Source organism: Balaenoptera musculus, chromosome 2 (genome assembly GCF_009873245.2).
Source record: "Balaenoptera musculus isolate JJ_BM4_2016_0621 chromosome 2, mBalMus1.pri.v3, whole genome shotgun sequence".
NCBI classification, from domain to species: domain Eukaryota; kingdom Metazoa; phylum Chordata; class Mammalia; order Artiodactyla; family Balaenopteridae; genus Balaenoptera; species Balaenoptera musculus.
The window spans coordinates 166156908-166174319 of record NC_045786.1 but is presented as its reverse complement, the minus strand read 5'-3'; positions in this window follow the sequence as shown (position 1 = coordinate 166174319).

Below are 17412 nucleotides of genomic sequence, written 5' to 3'. Positions count from 1 at the left end.
CTTTGTAAGATGTGTAGCAGCCTCCCTGGCCTCTACCTACCAGATTCCAGGAGCACACCGCACCCCATCCCCCAGCGGTGACAACCAAAAATATCCCCAGATATTGCAAATGTCCCCTGAGGGCAAAATCACCCTAGTTCTGAACCACAGGTATATGCAAACGCTCTATGCCTGTCCTCCAGAAATTCACTTTAAACCGGCAAGGATTTGAGGTACAAGCATCTCACGTAGAGGATTTTAGAACTGGAGGCCTGTGGTAGTTTCCGGGGGCTGCCTTAACAGAGTACTACAAACGATGGCTGAAAACAACAGGAATTTATTGTCTCACAGTTGTGGAGGCTGGAAGTCTGAAATCAAAGTGTTTCAGGGCCAGGCTCCCGCTGAGGGCTCTAGGGGAGGGTCCTGCTTCACCTTTCTGGCTTCGGGTGCCGGCCAGCAACACTTGGTGTTCCTTGGCTTGTAGACACATCACTCCAATTTCTGTCTCTGTCCCCTGTGCCCTTCTCCCCTGTATGTGTCTCTCCTCTTCCTGTAAGGACACCAGTCATATTGGATTAAGGCTCATCCTACTTCAGTACGATCTCATCTTAACTAATTACATCTGCAACAATCCAACTTCCAAAAAAGTGGACTCTAAAAAAAATGACACAAATGAACTTATTTATGGAACAGAAATAGACTCACAGACATAGAAAACAAACTTATGGTTACCAAAGAGGAAAGCAGGGAGGAGGGATAAATTAGGAGTCTGGGATTAGCAGATATATACTACTATCTCTAAAACAGACAAACAGCAAGATCCTACTGTATTGCACAGGGAACTATATTCAATATCTTGTAATAACCTATAATGGAAAAGAATCTGAAAAAGAATACACACACGTATGTATTCTTTATATACGTATTTATGTATAACTGAATCACTTTGCTGTACTCCTGAAACTAACACGACATTGTAAATCAACTATACTTCAATTAAAAAAAAAATAGTGGTATTCTGAGTTTCTAGAAAGGACATGAATTGGGGAGAGCAGTATTTAACTCAGTACAAGGCCTTGAAGAGACAACGGAGTCTCTCCCTATCATTGCAGTGGGGAAACCGAGGCTGGAAAAATCAGGTTACTTCTCCCAGGTCCCAGTGCCAGACAGAGTGCCCAGCTAGGACCAGTGCCAGGATTCCTGACACCACATACAGCCTGCAAGCGTATACGGAACAGCTGGGACCAAAGTCCTGACCGCGGGTCCACAGCTAGCCCACTGCCCAGGTGCCGGGGTCCCGCCCACACCCCTGCACATCCCAACCTCAGGGGGCTTCCTAGGACAGCCTCTCACTGTCCCCTCCAGCCCTGGCCTTGTCAGGAATCCCTCCCTTCTTCCTACTGCCAGTCGGACCCAGTCACCAAAGGAGACAAGCCTTGTTGGTTAATTTTTTTTCCCCTTCAGAAAAATAAATTCATAAATGGTGCTTGGCAAGCTGTTTACTACCTGGCTTTAATGGCCTGTTTATTACCTTGAGCCTCTGTCTGTTAACACGCCCCCCTCATCATTTTCCCTCATTAACTGTCAATTTGGAGGCCAGTTTTGGCATTAACCATGCCTGGGCCTAAATGGCTGCGGACAGTTGATTTTATGACCGAGGCTTGTCCTGGAAACGCGGGACCTGTCATCAAAGGAGGGCCGCAAACCGAGGGGTCCCGGCAGCAGGCAGTGGGGTGGGGGTGGGGGCTGGCAAAAAGCGAGGCAGGTGTGGATTTGGGGGCCTGATTCACAGGGGTACCCGGGCTCCAAAGACGAACGGCCTTTCTTCGGCAGCTGAGGGATAGGAGCATATTTAGAAGGAAGTTCATTTTTGAAAAGAGATCAGGAAGAATCTCTGATCTGGAAAAACTGCCCTCTTATGAAGGCAGAAAAGCAAACACCTCTTTGGAAAAGAACGCTGACAGGTCAGCACTGGTGCTGAGACCCATCTCAGGCTTCCCATCCATGCTGTTCCCAGCCTTGCTGGGAGCACAGGATACAGGGATGAAGGAGAGCTGGCCCTCAACCCAAGAGCTCCTGTCCAAGGAGGAGAGATGGAAGCATCCACAGGTCATGACAAGCCATGAGCCAGGGGAGCTCAGGGGAGCTCAGGGCCTGGGGGGTGCCGAGCAGGGGGTGGGCGGTGAACTCCTCAGGGCCGGTCAGAGATGGTTGTGCAGAGGGGCTGACGTGAGCCTCGAAGGATGGGTCATCACAGGCAAAGAGAAACGTGGAGATATGGGAGAACGTTGGGATGAGGGCAGCACCACCTAGATGCTTAAAACCCTCCATGGGCGGAGAGTACCAGCCAAATACCGAGGCATGGGTCACAGCATTCCCTGCCACGCTCTCCTGTCACCCCCTGAGTTCCAGCCACACCATCTGTAGTGGGTTGAACAGTGTGTCCCCACAACTCAGAACCGGAACCTCAGAATGTGACCTTATTTGGAAATACAATAAGTCCCCTACAAACAAACGAGTTCCGTTCCGAGAGCACATTCATAAGTCCAACAAAGGTAGCCTAGGTACCCAACTAACACAATCGGTTATACAGTACTGTACTGTAATAGGTTTATAATACTTTTCACACAAATAATACATAAAAAACAGACACAAAAAATAAAAACAACATTTTTAATCTCACAGTACAGTACTTTGAAAAGTACAGTAGTACAGCACAACAACTGGCACACAGGGGCTGGCATCGAGTGAACAGGCAAGAGGAGTTACTGACTGGTGGAGGGAGAGGAGGTGGGAGACGGTAGAGGTGAAGGATCATCAGCAATAGGAGACAGGGGACAAGCTGCAATTTCACTCACGCCTGACATTAATGGAACGCACGTTCGCATCTTTGAAAGTTCGCAACTGGAAGGTTCGTACGTAGGGGACTTACTGTAAGGTCTTTGCAGATGTGATTTGTGAAGATGAGGTCTTATTGGAGTAGGGTGGACCTCAAATCCAATGACTCGTGTCCTTATAAAAAGAAAAGAGGACACACAGAGACACAGGAAGAAGGCCTTATGACAACAGAGGCAGAGGTTGGAGTAACACACCTACAAACCGAGGACCACGAAGGGCTGCTGGCAACCACTGGAAGATAAGAAGAGGCGAAGAGGAGTCCTTCCCAGAAACTGCAGAGGGAACAGGGCCCTGCTGACACCTTGGTTTCAGATTTCCAGCCTCCAGAATGGTGCGAGAATACATTTCTGTGTTTTAAGCCACCCAGTTTGTGGCGCTTTGTTACAGCGGCCCTAGGAGAGCAGATACCATCCTTCCCTTACACAGCTCCAGTCCTACAGGAAGCCTGCTCCTCAGGGCCATTCCAAACCTTCTTTACTGTTCAAAGACCTGGCCAAGGAGCTCTGGGCTAGCAGGGCAAGCTGAACACATACTTCTAATTTCAATTCCTTAAAAAAAATCCCACCAGGTTACAGTAAAGGGATTTTTAAAGAGGACAGTTCCACAAGGATGGGAGGAAAGGACAGGAGAAAACCAGGAAAGCCTGGGTCTCCCTGCACTCGTCTGGCTGGCTGTCCCACTGGCCCGATGTGCGACCTCCACGTGGGGCCTCCGGAGCGGGTTTTTCAGGGCATCATCCGTCAAGGTTCTGTGTCACATGGCGGCCCCTCCAGATGCCCCATGGGGGTGCCCGCACCCCGACTTGCCCTCCAGGGAGCTCACAGGGAAGCTGAAGTGAGCGTGCCCCAGAGTCTGTGCCCAGCACTCAGCTCGCAGCAAGCACGTCGCCTTTCTTTGCATCACCAGGTTCAAAACTAAACAATACGTTGGGGAGATACCTACACAGGTGGTAAAGCTAAACTCGAGTTGGATAAAAAAAATCTTCGGGCGTAGGGGAGGGAGGTGGGCACAGCTGAGAACTGCACACGGCACCTCAAAAGCAGCCCTTCCCCAGCTCCGAGGTACATGCGAGTCACCTGGTTCTGCAGGTCTGGGAGGGGCCGGGGAGGCTGCCCTTCCAGCTGGCCCCCAGGTGAGGCTGATGCTGGTCGGGGATCACGCTGAACACCAAGGCTCTGAGTTACTGGTAATACTCAGTTTCTCAGCCCGAGTAGGAGGAAATGGGTGTGCATTTTCTTTAAACTAGGTGTATACATTTTATGCTCTTGAGTACATTTGCCATGTCTCAGAATTAAAAAAAAAAAAACAAAAACAAAAAGCAAAAAATAACCTTCTCCTAGAAGCCCTCCTTACCATTTTCAGACCATGCAAGTCACACCTGTGCTCCTGGGGCACTTCCTCCAGGGGTTACAAACCCCAGCCTCTACAGGGACCATGCAGGTGACATTTCCCCACTGAGGCCACATGTCTCAAACACGCCAGTCACAAAGAGAGGACTAATTGTCACTGAGAGGAATGTGCGCTCCAGACTGCCAGATCTAGCTTTTCAAGAGAAGCTGGATATTCAGATTTTTGTGTAGAATCGGATTTTTTTCCCCAAGACATCATGGGCTGGAAGGGTTCTGTGTATTGTTGAGGCTCTGACCCAGATCATGATTGATCTGTTCATACGACCCCAAAGCACATGCAGGGTCCTTGGCAAAGGGGCTCGTCTGTAATCTGGATGGTCCTGTCATCAACAAGAACAATAATAAAAGCAAGCTCTTAGGCAGCAGTTACTCCGTGCCAGGCACGCCTCCGATTGCTTTACATGTGTTAACTCATTTAATCCTCACAAATTGTGTGCCAGGCACTGTGCTAAGCCCTTTAGATATTTTTATCTGATAGAATCCTTGCAAAAATGTTCTGAAGCTCGTGTTGGTCCCCATTTTACATGTGAGAACAGTTGAATCTCAGAGCAGTCACTTGCCTCAGGTTCCAAAGCTGGGAGGTGGTACGGCTTGAGCCCTGGATGTCAGCCCAGGGTCACCTTTCCAACCTCTGTGCCAAGTTACACACAACCACTCAGCACAACCACTGTGCTCAGCTGACTGACAGGTCTATGGAGAATGTATGACTCCTACTCCAACAAGCCTTATGACCTTGGGCGAGATGCACAACCTCTCTCTAGCTTCAGTTTTCACATCTGCAAAATGGGCTGAACAATAGTGCCTGCCTGGGTCCTAGGGATGAAATGGAGATTAAATTGGAGAAAATATGCACTGTATTTAGCTCAGACCCTGGGCTCAGTGCTGGCCAAACGGCAGCAAGTTTCATTATTGTGATCATCTATTTTATTGATGTTAATTTTTAGCACGAGCATAGTCTGTAATTCCTAACCGGTCCCTTCCATCTATACGAGCTCTAACGTCTGTGTGCACCATGATGCATTCGCTCGAAACTCAACCGGAGTTTATCCAAATCAATATATCCAGGGAAACTTCTGGTTAAATGTTGATGGAAAGTGAAAAGGCAAAATTGTGGAGAAGGGGAGCAGCAAAGAGGGAAGCAGGAGGAAAGAGCTGAAACTGAAGCAGATGTGTCGCTGGGTTTCCCAAGGGAGAAGGAGCCCACAGAACTTGGCTGAGTGCCTACTGTGTACCAGGCTTCAGGCTACCCAAATGACAAAGGTCATATCTCATCACATCCTGGGGGAAAGGTGTTGCCACCCCACATTTATAGGAGAGAAATCTGATGCTTAGTGTTCCCAACCTGCCTGAGGTCACCCTGCTGGTCCCAGGCATGAATGCCCCTCTGTCTGACCATCTCAGCTTGCAGGCTGGACTGCTGGGAGTTTGGAAAAGCTTCTGCCATGGTGCCCATGGTGCTCATTTGCCACTTCTTCTCATCTTTTGTCCTTGAGGGCTCCTAGCTCCCAGTAAGACCCAGCTCCAGAAGCTGATAACTCATCACTGGGAAGGGATCTTCCCCACACTCCCCTCCATTCCCTTGCCATTGATAAAAATCACCCTTTGTTTCTAAAATACTTTGCCCATATGTTAATACCATTAATTTCATTACTCTAGAAGGCAATAAAAAAAGTTTTTATTTTCCTGTTTACAAAACAGTTTTGCTTATCTCACAGAAGCCACCCAATAACACCCTGTCCTCGCCTGACTCTCCTCTTCAGTCTGCTGCCTGCAGCCTCTTGGGGAGGTAGAGTTTGCTTGTCTCCACGACCTCAAAGTAGAAGGGACGCATTTCTTCAAGTAAGAGGACTCCTGTAAAACCTGGTTTTTTAGCTTTCTCCTAGCACAAAACTCAGAGACCACCAAAAAGCAGAAGTACCACTCTGCTTATACCTCGGGGGATGGGAGGATCCCTTTTTAATATCAAAATTGTTTCTGTAAGGTTGTTTGTTTTTTCTCATTGGATTACAGGAATTGTATCCTGGATGGTAATCCTTTGTTTGTTAAAGTGTGGCCATTGTCTTCTTCCAGTTTGTGGTTTGTTTATTGAAGGGGAATTCGAACAACAGCTCTTGATTTTACTGAAGTCGTATTTACCAGTCTTTCCTCTGATTGTCCTTCTTAAATCTCGATTAGAAAATACCTCCTTACCTGGAGGTCATGAGAATATTCTCCTCTATTATCTTTTAAAAGTTTTTAAACTGTATCTTTCTTATGTACACCTTTATCTGGATCTAGTTTTTGTAAGTGACAGGGTGGGGTAAGGACCCATTTTTGTTTTTTCTCCCCATGGAAACCAGTGAGTGGCCCCAGCATCTTCTACAGACTAGTTCTTCCTCTTGCTGGTGGCCCGAAATGCTGCTGCAGTCAGTCAGATATCAGGTTACCAAACGTGCTGGGGTTTGTTTCTGAATTTTTTATTCTGCTTCACTGGTCAGTTTCTCTGTGCCAATAACACACTGCTATAATTCTCATAGCTTAATAATAAATCTCCACATCTTCTGGGCAAATCGCCCCACTTCATGCTTCTTCAGGAATGTCTTGGCTATTCTTGGGCCTTTGTTCTTCCATATAAATCTTAGAATCAGCTTGTTCAGTTCCTTTAAAAATCCAGTTGGGATGTTGATTGGCATTGTATTAAGTCTACGGCTCAATTTGGGGATATTTGAGACCTTCAACATATCAAGTCTTCCTGGCCATGAACTGAAAATATTTATCTTTTTATTTATGAACTCTTTAATGATTTTCTCTAATAGTATATGTCTTTTTCTATAAAAGTCTTCCATATTTAAAAAATAATTATCTGTAGGTGCCTCATACCTTTTCTTCTGTTGCTATTATAAATAAATCAGGGCTTCCCTGGTGGCGCAGTGGTTAAGAATCCGCCTGCCAATGCAGGGGGCACGGGTTCGAGCCCTGGTCCTGAAAGATCCCACATGCCACAGAGCAACTAAACCCGTGCGCCACAACTACTGAGCCTGCGCTCTAGAGCCCGTGAGCCACAACTACTGAGCCCGCGAGCCACAACTATTGAGCTCGTGTGCTACAACTACTGAAGCCCGCATGCCTAGAGCCCATGCTCCACAACAAGAGAAGCCACTGCAATGAGAAGCCTGCGCACCGCAACAAAGGGTAGCCCCCACTCGCCGCAACTAGAGAAAGCCCACGCACAGCAACAAAGACCCAGTGGAGCCAAAAATAAATAAATAAAATAAATAAATTTATTAAATAAATAAAGTCATTTTTGAAACATTTTCTTTTTTTCTAAGTTAATATATTTTCTTTTTTTATTAAATTAGTTTTTTAGTTTTTTTATTTTTCATACAATTTTTAAAGGTTACTTTCCATTTACAGTTATTACAAAATATTGGCTGTCTTCCCCGTGTTGTACAGTACATCCTTGAGCCTGTCTTCCACCCAATAGTTTGTACCTCCCGCTCCCCCACCCCTGTATTTCCTCCTCTCCCCTCCCCACTGGTAACCACTAGTTTGTTCTCCGTGAGTCTGCTTCTTTTTGTTATACTCACTAGTTGGCTGTATCTTCAGATTCCACATCTAAGTGCGATCATACAGTGTTTGTCTTTCTCTGTCGGACTTATGCCACTTGGCGTAATGCCCTCCAAGTGAAACTGCATTTTCTAATCGCTTGTTATTGGTGTACAGAAATGGAATTCATTTTTCTATTATTGACTTTATATCTACTTTGCTGAACTCTCATTAATCTTAATAATTTGTAGATTCTTTTTTATTTCCTATGTAAATAATCATATCATCTATGAATAATGACAGTTTTATTTCTTTTTTTCCAATCATTATATATTTGACATGTTTTTCTTGCCTTATGGTGCTAATTAGGACCTCTGGGGCAGTAAGGGGGATAGAATGTACTCTTGCCTTCTCTCTAATTTCTAAGGAAAAGGTTCAAATTTACCACCATTGAGACTGGTGATTTGGGTACCTAACTTTATCTTGTCAAGGAAGCTTTTGTCCACTTCTATTTTGGTAAATATTTTTGTGTTTGTGTAACTGATTGATTACAAGTGGGTGTTAAATTTTCTGAAGTCTTATTTCTACACATACTGGGATAATTAATTTACTTCTATCTGTTAAAGTAGTGAATATTTGTTATTTTTTCCCAATATTAAATCACCTTTGCATTTTGGGGATTAAACCCAACTTAGCTCTCATGCATTATCTTTTTTAGGTATTGCCAGATTTCACTTTGGTAATATTTTAGATAAGACTTTTGCATTCACGTTAATGAATGAGATTAACTTATAATATTCCTTTCTCATACTGTCCCTGAATGATTTTGAAATCAAGGTTACATTACCACCATAGAATGGGCTAGGCATTTTTTGTTAATCTCTGGAAGATTCTGTGTAAGATTGGAATGAGCTTGAAAGATTGGTTGAACACCCCTGTTTAAAAAAAAAAAAAAATCTGGGAAGATAGTTAACCTCTTATTCATTTTTTAAATGGTTATAAGAAAATTTGGGCTTTTTAATCCTTTCTGAATCAAGTTTGGAGTTATATTTAAGCATTCCAATTTTTGGCAAAAAGACTTGTATAAAATTTTATTAAATCTTCATTGTAGATATAGTTTTGATCTATTTTAATTCCTAATACTGTTATGTGTGCATGTCTTTTTAAATCAGTCTTACCAGAAGTTTGTCTACCTTATTAATCTTTCCAAAGAACCAATATTTAGCCTAGTTGATTTGCTCTGTTACATCTTTTTTCTTTCCTATTTCATTAATTTCTGATCTTTCTTTATTGTCTCCTCCTTTCTACTTTCTCTGGGAGTATTCTGTTGTTCTTTTTAGTTTACACATTTTCAGCTTTTCCTTTATTCTAATATATTACTGAAAGATTATTATGGATTTCTCCTTAAAGTATCACACTTGCTGCTTAACATTGACATGTAGTATTTTCAGAATCATTCAACTCAAATTATTTCAAAATTTACATTATTTTTTTCATTCATGACTCATTTTGAAGTGTGCTTTTAAATTTCCAAACACAAAGGATTACTAAAATTTGTCTTTGCATTATCTATATCTACTTTCTTAATTCCATTGTGATTAGAGGATATATGATGATACTTGTATGATAATGATTATTTTAAATATAATGACAAATGTTTTGTGGTTTAATAAAGTCTACATATTTCAACCATGTTTTCTGACCACAATGCAATTAAATTAGAAATCAATTTGAAAAAATGGTAAGGAATCTTAAAACACAAGTGTCCAAGGACTTCCCTGGTGGCACAGTGGTTAAGAATCCGCCTGCCAATGCAGGGGACATGGGTTTGAGCCCTGGTCCAGGAAGATCCCACATGCCACGGAGCAACTAAGCCCATGCACCACAACTACTGAGCCTGTGCTCTAGAGCCCGCAAGCCACAACTACTGAAGCCCATGTGTCTAGAACCCATGCTCTGCAACAAGAGAAGCCACTGCAGTGAGAAGCACGCGCACCGCAACGAAGAGTAGCCCCCACTCAACACAACTAGAGAAAGCCTGCAGGCAGCAACGAAGACCCAACACAGCCAAAAATAAATAAATAAAAAACAAAATAAATAAATTTATTAAAACACAGGTGTCCACATTTCTTGAGAAGAATGAGTACTATTTAATGTTGGGAGAGTCCTATATATGTCCATTAAATCATGGTTGTCAGCCTCTTCAATAAGTGGTGCTGGGAAAACTGGACAGCTACATGTAAAAGAATTAAATTAGAACACTCCCTAACACCATACACAAAAATAAACTCAAAATGTATTAAAGACCTAAATGTAAGGCCAGATACTATCAAACTCTTAGAGGAAAACATAGGCAGAACACTCTATGACATAAATCACAGCAAGATCCTTTTTGACCCATCTCCTAGAGAAATGGAAATAAAAACAAAAATAAACAAATGGGACCTAATGAAACTTAAAAGCTTTTGCACAGCAAAGGAAACCACAAACAAGATGAAGAGACAACCCTCAGAATGGGAGAAAATATTTGCAAATGAAGCAACTGACAAACAATTAATCTCCAAAATTTACAAGCAGCTCATGCAGCTCAATATCAAAAAAACAAACAACCCAATCTAAAAATGGGCAGAAGACCTGAATAGACATCTCTCCAAAGAAGATATACAGATTGCCAACAAACACATGAAAGAATGCTCAACATCAGTAACCATTAGAGAAATGCAAATCAAAACTACAATGAGATATCATCTCACACCAGTCAGAATGGCCATCATCAAAAAATCTACAAACAATAAATGCTGGAGAGGGTGTGGAGAAAAGGGAACCCTCTTGCACTGTTGGTGGGAATGTAAATTGATACAGCCATTATGGAGAACAGTATGGAGTTTCCTTAAAAAACTAAAAATAGAACTACCATATGACCCAGCAATCCCACTACTGGGCATATACCCTGAGAAAACCATAGTTCAAAAAGAGTCATGTACCAAAATGTTCATTGCAGCTCTATTTACAATAGCCAGGACATGGAAGCAACCTAAATGTCCATCGACAGATGAATGGATAAAGAAGATGTGGCACATATATACAATGGAATATTACTCAGCCATAAAAAGAAATGAAATGGAGGTATTTGTAATGAGGTGGATGGAGTTAGAGTCTGTCATACAGAGTGAAGTAAGTCAGAAAGAGAAAAACAAATACAGTATGCTAACACATATATACGGAATCTAAGGAAAAAAAAAAAAAAAGGCCATGAAGAACCTAGTGGCAAGACGGGAATAAAGACACAGACCTACTAGAGAATGGACTTGAGGATATGGGGAGGGGGTGGGGTGAGATGTGACAGGGTAAGAGAGTGTCATGGACATATATACACTACCAAATGTAAAATAGATAGCTAGTGGGAAGCAGCTACATAGCACAAGGAGATCAGCTCGGTGCTTTGTGACCACCTAGAGGGGTGGGATGGGGAGGGTGGGAGGGAGGGAGATGCAAGAGGGAAGAGATATGGGAACATATTGTATGTGTATAACTGATTCACTTTGTTATAAAGCAGAAGCTAACACACCATTGTAAGGCAATTATACTTCAATAAAGATGTTTTAAAAAATAAAAAAATTAAAAAATTTAAAAAAAGAGTCATTTACCACAATGTTCATTGCAGCTCTATTTACAATAGCCAGGACACGGAAGCAATCTAAGTGTCCACTGACAGATGAATGGATAAAGAAGATATGGCACATACATACAATGGAATATTACTCAGCCATAAAAAGAAATGAAATTGAGTTATTTGTAATGAGGTGGATGGACCTAGAGTCTGTCATACAGAGTGAAGTAAGTCAGAAAGAGAAAGACAAATACCATATGCTAACACATATATATGGAATCTAAAAAAACAAATGGTCATGAAGAACCTAGGGGCAAGACGGGAATAAAGACACAGACCTACTAGAGAATGGACTTGAGGACATGGGGAGGGGGAAGGGTAAGCTGGGACAAAGTGAAAGAGTGGCATGGACATATATACACTACCAAATGTAAAATAGATAGCTAGTGGGAAGCAGCTACATAGCACAAGGAGATCAGCTCGGTGCTTTGTGACCACCTAGAGGGGTGGGATAGGGAGGGTGGGAGGGAGGGAGACGCCAGAGGGGAGAGATATGGGGATATATGCATATGTAGAGCTGATTCACTTTGTTATAAAGCAGAAACTAACACACCATTGTAAAGCAATTATACTCCAATAAAGATGTTAAAACAAACAAACCAACAAAAAAAACAAGGCAAAAATGCAATTTAAAAAAAAATGAGGTAAAAAATTAGGTCAGAAAAAAAATGATCCCCAAATACTCAAAAAAAATTGTTTTTTAAACAAAAATTAAAAAAATAAAAAGAAGAATACAATAGAGATACTTCTCTGTTTTCACATTTTTAAAAAAGTTCTTATATTTTCTTTCATATACCTATTCTAGAGAGGCAGTATTTTTCAGTGAAGCACAACTTTTGGAAGTTATTTAAATTGTAATTTCTCTGGGATTTGAAAAGAATTGTGCTCATCCTAGCAATTGGTATGCATAAAAGCTTTTTGGTAGTTTCAAAAAAAGAATCATGGCTGTCAGCTGTAATTCAAATATTCTATGTCTTTACTAATTTTTTGTCTGTTTGACATTTCAATAATTAACAAAAATGTGTTGAAATCTTCGACTATCATGATATATCCATTTCTCCCTGTAGCTATTTTCAATTTTTGTTTCATATTTTTGAGGCTTTATAAAATGAATGCAAGTTTACAACTGTCTTATCTTATTGGTGAATTGAACTTCTTATCATTATATGTTGATCCTCTGTATCTTTAATTTTGCATTTTTTTTCTTAAAATTATTTTGATTTGATATTCGTTGTTATTTGTCTGGTGTATTTATTATCCTCTTTTTATTTACAACCTTTCTTTGTTTATAGTTTCATCTGTTTCTTGTAATTAATATATGGCTAAATTTAAAAAAATTTAATCTGACAATCATTGTCTTTTAACTGGTGGTGGTTTAGTCCCCTTACATTTATTGCTGTTATTGAAATAACTGGATTTGTTTGCATCATTTGACTTTGCATTTTGCTACGTTTATTTTTTTCTTTTCTTCCCTGTCTTTAGTGATCCAAGGCTCAATATAGATCCTGGGGTTCAGCTCCCTCGCCTTTCTAAGAGCCCAAAATTTAGTTTCTCATTGGTGGTGCCAATATAGGTCTTTGACCTCAGGACAACCCTGCCTTATAGTTATTGCTCAATTTACTCACTTACTATTTACCATTCCTTGCTTTGGTTTCAGCCCTCTGACATTTATATATTTGCTTATTTACTTTCTTGCTTATTTATTTATAATGACCCTTAACAATTCCCTTTTTTCTGATAAGCTCATCAATGCACTAAAATGTATGTTTGCTATAATTTGGCCAGGATCTAATTGGGATACGAGTGCCATAATGCCAAATTTTCACACTTTGCAGTCTTTCCTGTATTTCCTTAATGTAGAAGTAGTTAATGGGCCCCAAAAGATGAGAGTCTGAACCTCCACATGGGCCCCAAAAAGGACCCACTAGGTAAGCCTGTAATATGTGCCCACGTATAAGTGCGACTATTTTCCAAAAGGCTCTGGGAAAACAGTGTGTTGAGGGAAAGACACATTCCTTCATCCCTGTTTCTGAAAAAAATAGTGTTTTTTTATTCCATCTTATTTCAGTCAGTCAATAGTTAGTTACTATATATAAAACTACTGGAGCAGTGGTCCCCAACCTTTTTGGCACCAGGGACCAGTTTTGTGGGAGACAATTTTTCCAGGGGGGGTGGGGAGAGGGGGATGGCTCAGGCAGTAATTGGAGCGATGGGGAGCAGCAGAGGAAGCTTTGCTTGCCAGCCCACCACTCACCTCCCGCTGTGCGGCCCTGTACTGGAGTGTGAGGACCATGAAGACTTTAGGGGTCCTCACATCCTTTCAGTGTAAACAGTGCTGATCTCTGCATGTTGGGCCTGTGGGTGATGTTTACTATCTTCTGTTGATTTTCTGTGTTTCTTGAGTTCCTGCTGTGAGCATGTATTCATTTCATGATTACAGGGAAAAGTTATTTTCCAAAGGGGTCCTCATACTTCAAAGAGTTGGGAACCACTGCTTTGAATCATGATTTAGCGCATTAGAGCAAGAAAAGCAAATTCAAAGGCTGATGGGGCCAGGCCTGGGGTGGGAATGAGGAAGCCGGCCAGTTGGTTTTAGAGCCACCAGATCAAATGGGAGCAAACGTGAGTCAGCCCCAGCCAATTTTGCCCTGTAATAATGCAGGCCTGATATCGTCAGATCTTTTGGTTAAGTGCAAATAGATATGTACATTTATTTGAAATCATAAGAGATTTGTAAATGCTGGCAACTAATTCCAAATAATGTTTCCACATGGTGCAGTTCAAACCAACCATCTGTGTAGACTGGATATGGCTCCTGGGTGGCTTCTCTATATCCCGTTTTAGGATCTGGTCTCTTTATCTCTCTCACCACCACGTGCAAATTCCACAGTCACTAAGATCAAGTCCAGCTCTGAAACATTGCTGAAATAGGAGGACCACACCAAAAAAAAAAAAGTCCATCTTCGGTTCAGATTATGGGCCAGCTCTCCATCCACCCTAGTTTCAATCACATTAAAGCAGTCAGCAAGTTTGTCTGTTCATCCATCCACCCATCCATCCATCCGTCCATCCATCCATCCATCCATCCATTCATCCATGTATTCCTTCAGACAACTATCTTATGGACATCTACCAGATGTCAAGTACTGTCCCAAATGATGGAGAGAGAACACAGAATGAGACTAGGCCCTTCAGGAGTGTATTACTTTCTGGGGGAGGAAATTGACAACTACAAGCAAGTAATGTGATTTTAGATGGTGAGAAGTGCTATCTAAAAACAGGGTAAGACAGGATAACAGGCCAGAGTTGTGGGGAGAGAGGAGGATGAAGAGGTGACAGTGTTAGCAAGTGTGGTCAGGAAAGACCTTTCATAAGTGGTGTTTGAATAAGACCTGCTTGCTGATAAAGGGGCAGCTGTGCAAACAGTGGGACTGAACTTAGCTTCTAGGAACAACAAGTGCAAAGGCCTAGAGACCAGAGTGGAAAGATCTAGATTTGTTAGAGTAAACTTGTTAATCCTCTTCCTGAGCACCTACCCAACGTGGCCCTCCTCCCTAACTCCACTATCAAGGGTTTCGTCCTGTGTTATCTCTTACACTTAGGCTGTGGGCAAGGCCCTTTTCCACTGGTCCATCCCACGGGACTGGGGCAAGGCCCTTCTCCACTGGTCCATCCCACGGGACTGGTTTCTGGGAACCTGGTTCCCAGGAAGAAGATGGAGCTGCAGTTCTGGCTCTTCCACCCCCAGCTAAGACCCAGGGCACTTTTGTGGTCTCCTCCTCTTTATCATCCATTAGCTATCTCCCCTGAGAGGGGCCCACCTTTGCCAAAGGGCCTCCTTCCTTCTCCTACAGAGCAGAACCAGTTCACGCCTTCCTCATGCCATTTGATAAAAGTCCAGCCTCCCTTAACCTTTCCACGCCCTTCACAGTCCACCCACCCTCCAACCCCAACCACACCCTGCCCTCTCCCCACCACACCCTTTCAACCTGGCCCAGTCCCCAAACTCCCAGGGCCCTTTTCTGCTATTTGACTTCCACACGAATGGATGGATTTTTCCATCAGAAATGTCATCTCTACCTCTCCTTGACTCTTACATGTGCAAGACATCACTCAAATGTCCACTCACCTGAGAAGGAAGCTACTTCTTCCATCCTTCCTGGATATCGGGTCCATACGGTGGTCCTGATGCTGAGCGTCATCTCCCATCTGCCTCACCATGGACCTTGTCCCATCTTCCGGTCTCGCCCTCAAGTCCTATCTGTCTCCCACGGGCCTCTCCCTGGCTCCCACTTCTCCACGCTCCTCTACCCTTTTCTTGTCGCCTCTTCTAATCGTTCTTTCCTCCCACAGTTCCAGGCTCGACTACTCGGTTCAGGAAATGCTTATAGGGTGAACAGCTGTCGAATAATCAAGTCCCTAGACACATCCAGGCACTCAGAATGGTCCACCGTTGAGCTAGGAGTCAGGCCATCTCAGGGAATGCTGCTTCTTCCCAGCATCGCTCATATGCATTTAACAGGAGTACAGCACTGTCGGCGTTGGTCCTCATCTATACTTGCTCAGTGATTTGTTCAGTATAAATAGAGTGCTGACACTTGCAGGGAGTGCTTACTACCTGCCAAGCGCTCTGTCTGGAACTGGCAACCCTTCTGTGTTGAATGGGTTGAATGGATGGATGGATGGATGACTGCATAATACTCCATAAAGCACTTTACACAGATCACTATCTTTCATTTTCAAAACAACCCTAAGAGACAGGTTCCCTAGTCAAATCCCATTTTACAGTTTAGGAAACATTAAGGCTTAAAGTCATTAAATGATTTGCCCAACGTTCACAAAGCTAGTAAGTGGCAGGGCTGGGATTCGAACCCACCACTGTCTTGTTTCATGGTCTAATCCTGTGCTGTTCTACGTGGGGGCCACCAGCCATTTATAGCAACTCTCTCCTGATCCAGGATGGAAATCAGGGTTTCACACTGCATTTAGCTGTCACGTGTCCTTAGTCACCACTAATCTGGAACAATTCCTTAGCCTGCCCTCCTCTTTCATGATACTGGCATTTTTTAAGGTCAGAGAGTAGCTGTTGCCTAAAGTGTTCCACCATCTGGATTTGTCTGATTGTCCTCATTATTAGATTCAAATTAAAAATGTTTTGCAAATACACAACATGAACAATGCTGTATCCCTCCCACTGCATCCCGTAGCAGGGTGGTAGGATCAGTCGGTCCTATCCCAGTGGGGGTAACTGCAGTCACTGATTGAGGTGGTATCTACTAGATTTTCTCCTTTTTGATTATTAAGAAATCTCTGATCTCTTTTTGTAATTGAGTAGTAGTTTTGAGTCTGTATACATATCATGTTTCCTAATAATTTTCACCCAGAGATTTTAACATCCATCGGTGACTTTTGCCCTGAATTAATTTTTATGAGAACAGTTGCAAATTATGTTTAAAGATGTAAAAGAGGTGGGTGGGGGGAACACAGGTGAAGGCTTGAGTTTGCTTGAAATAAAGGCCTGGAAAACGTTGCCCCACTGTATTGAGAATTTTAATCGGCAAAGCATGGCTTGGGAGGAGAGTACAAAGACAACCAAGATGTGGTCCCTGCCACCAGAGCAGCTCATGATCAGATGGGAGAGACAAAGCAGACACAGCACAGATGACACACATTGCACAAACATACACACACACACACATACATACAGGAAAGGAGTGGCAGTGAAATGTGAAGTCAGGGCTTCAGAGGGAATACAGCCACCTGGAGGTATCTGCCAGAGCCTGAGTTCTGCCCAGCTTGCTGGCACCATGTAGGGGAAGATTCCCCCATCCCCAATGTTATGAGTTGATGTGTCCCTCCCAAATTCATATACTGAAGTCCTGACCCCCAGGACCACAGAATGTGACCTTATTTTGAGATAGGGTCTTTATA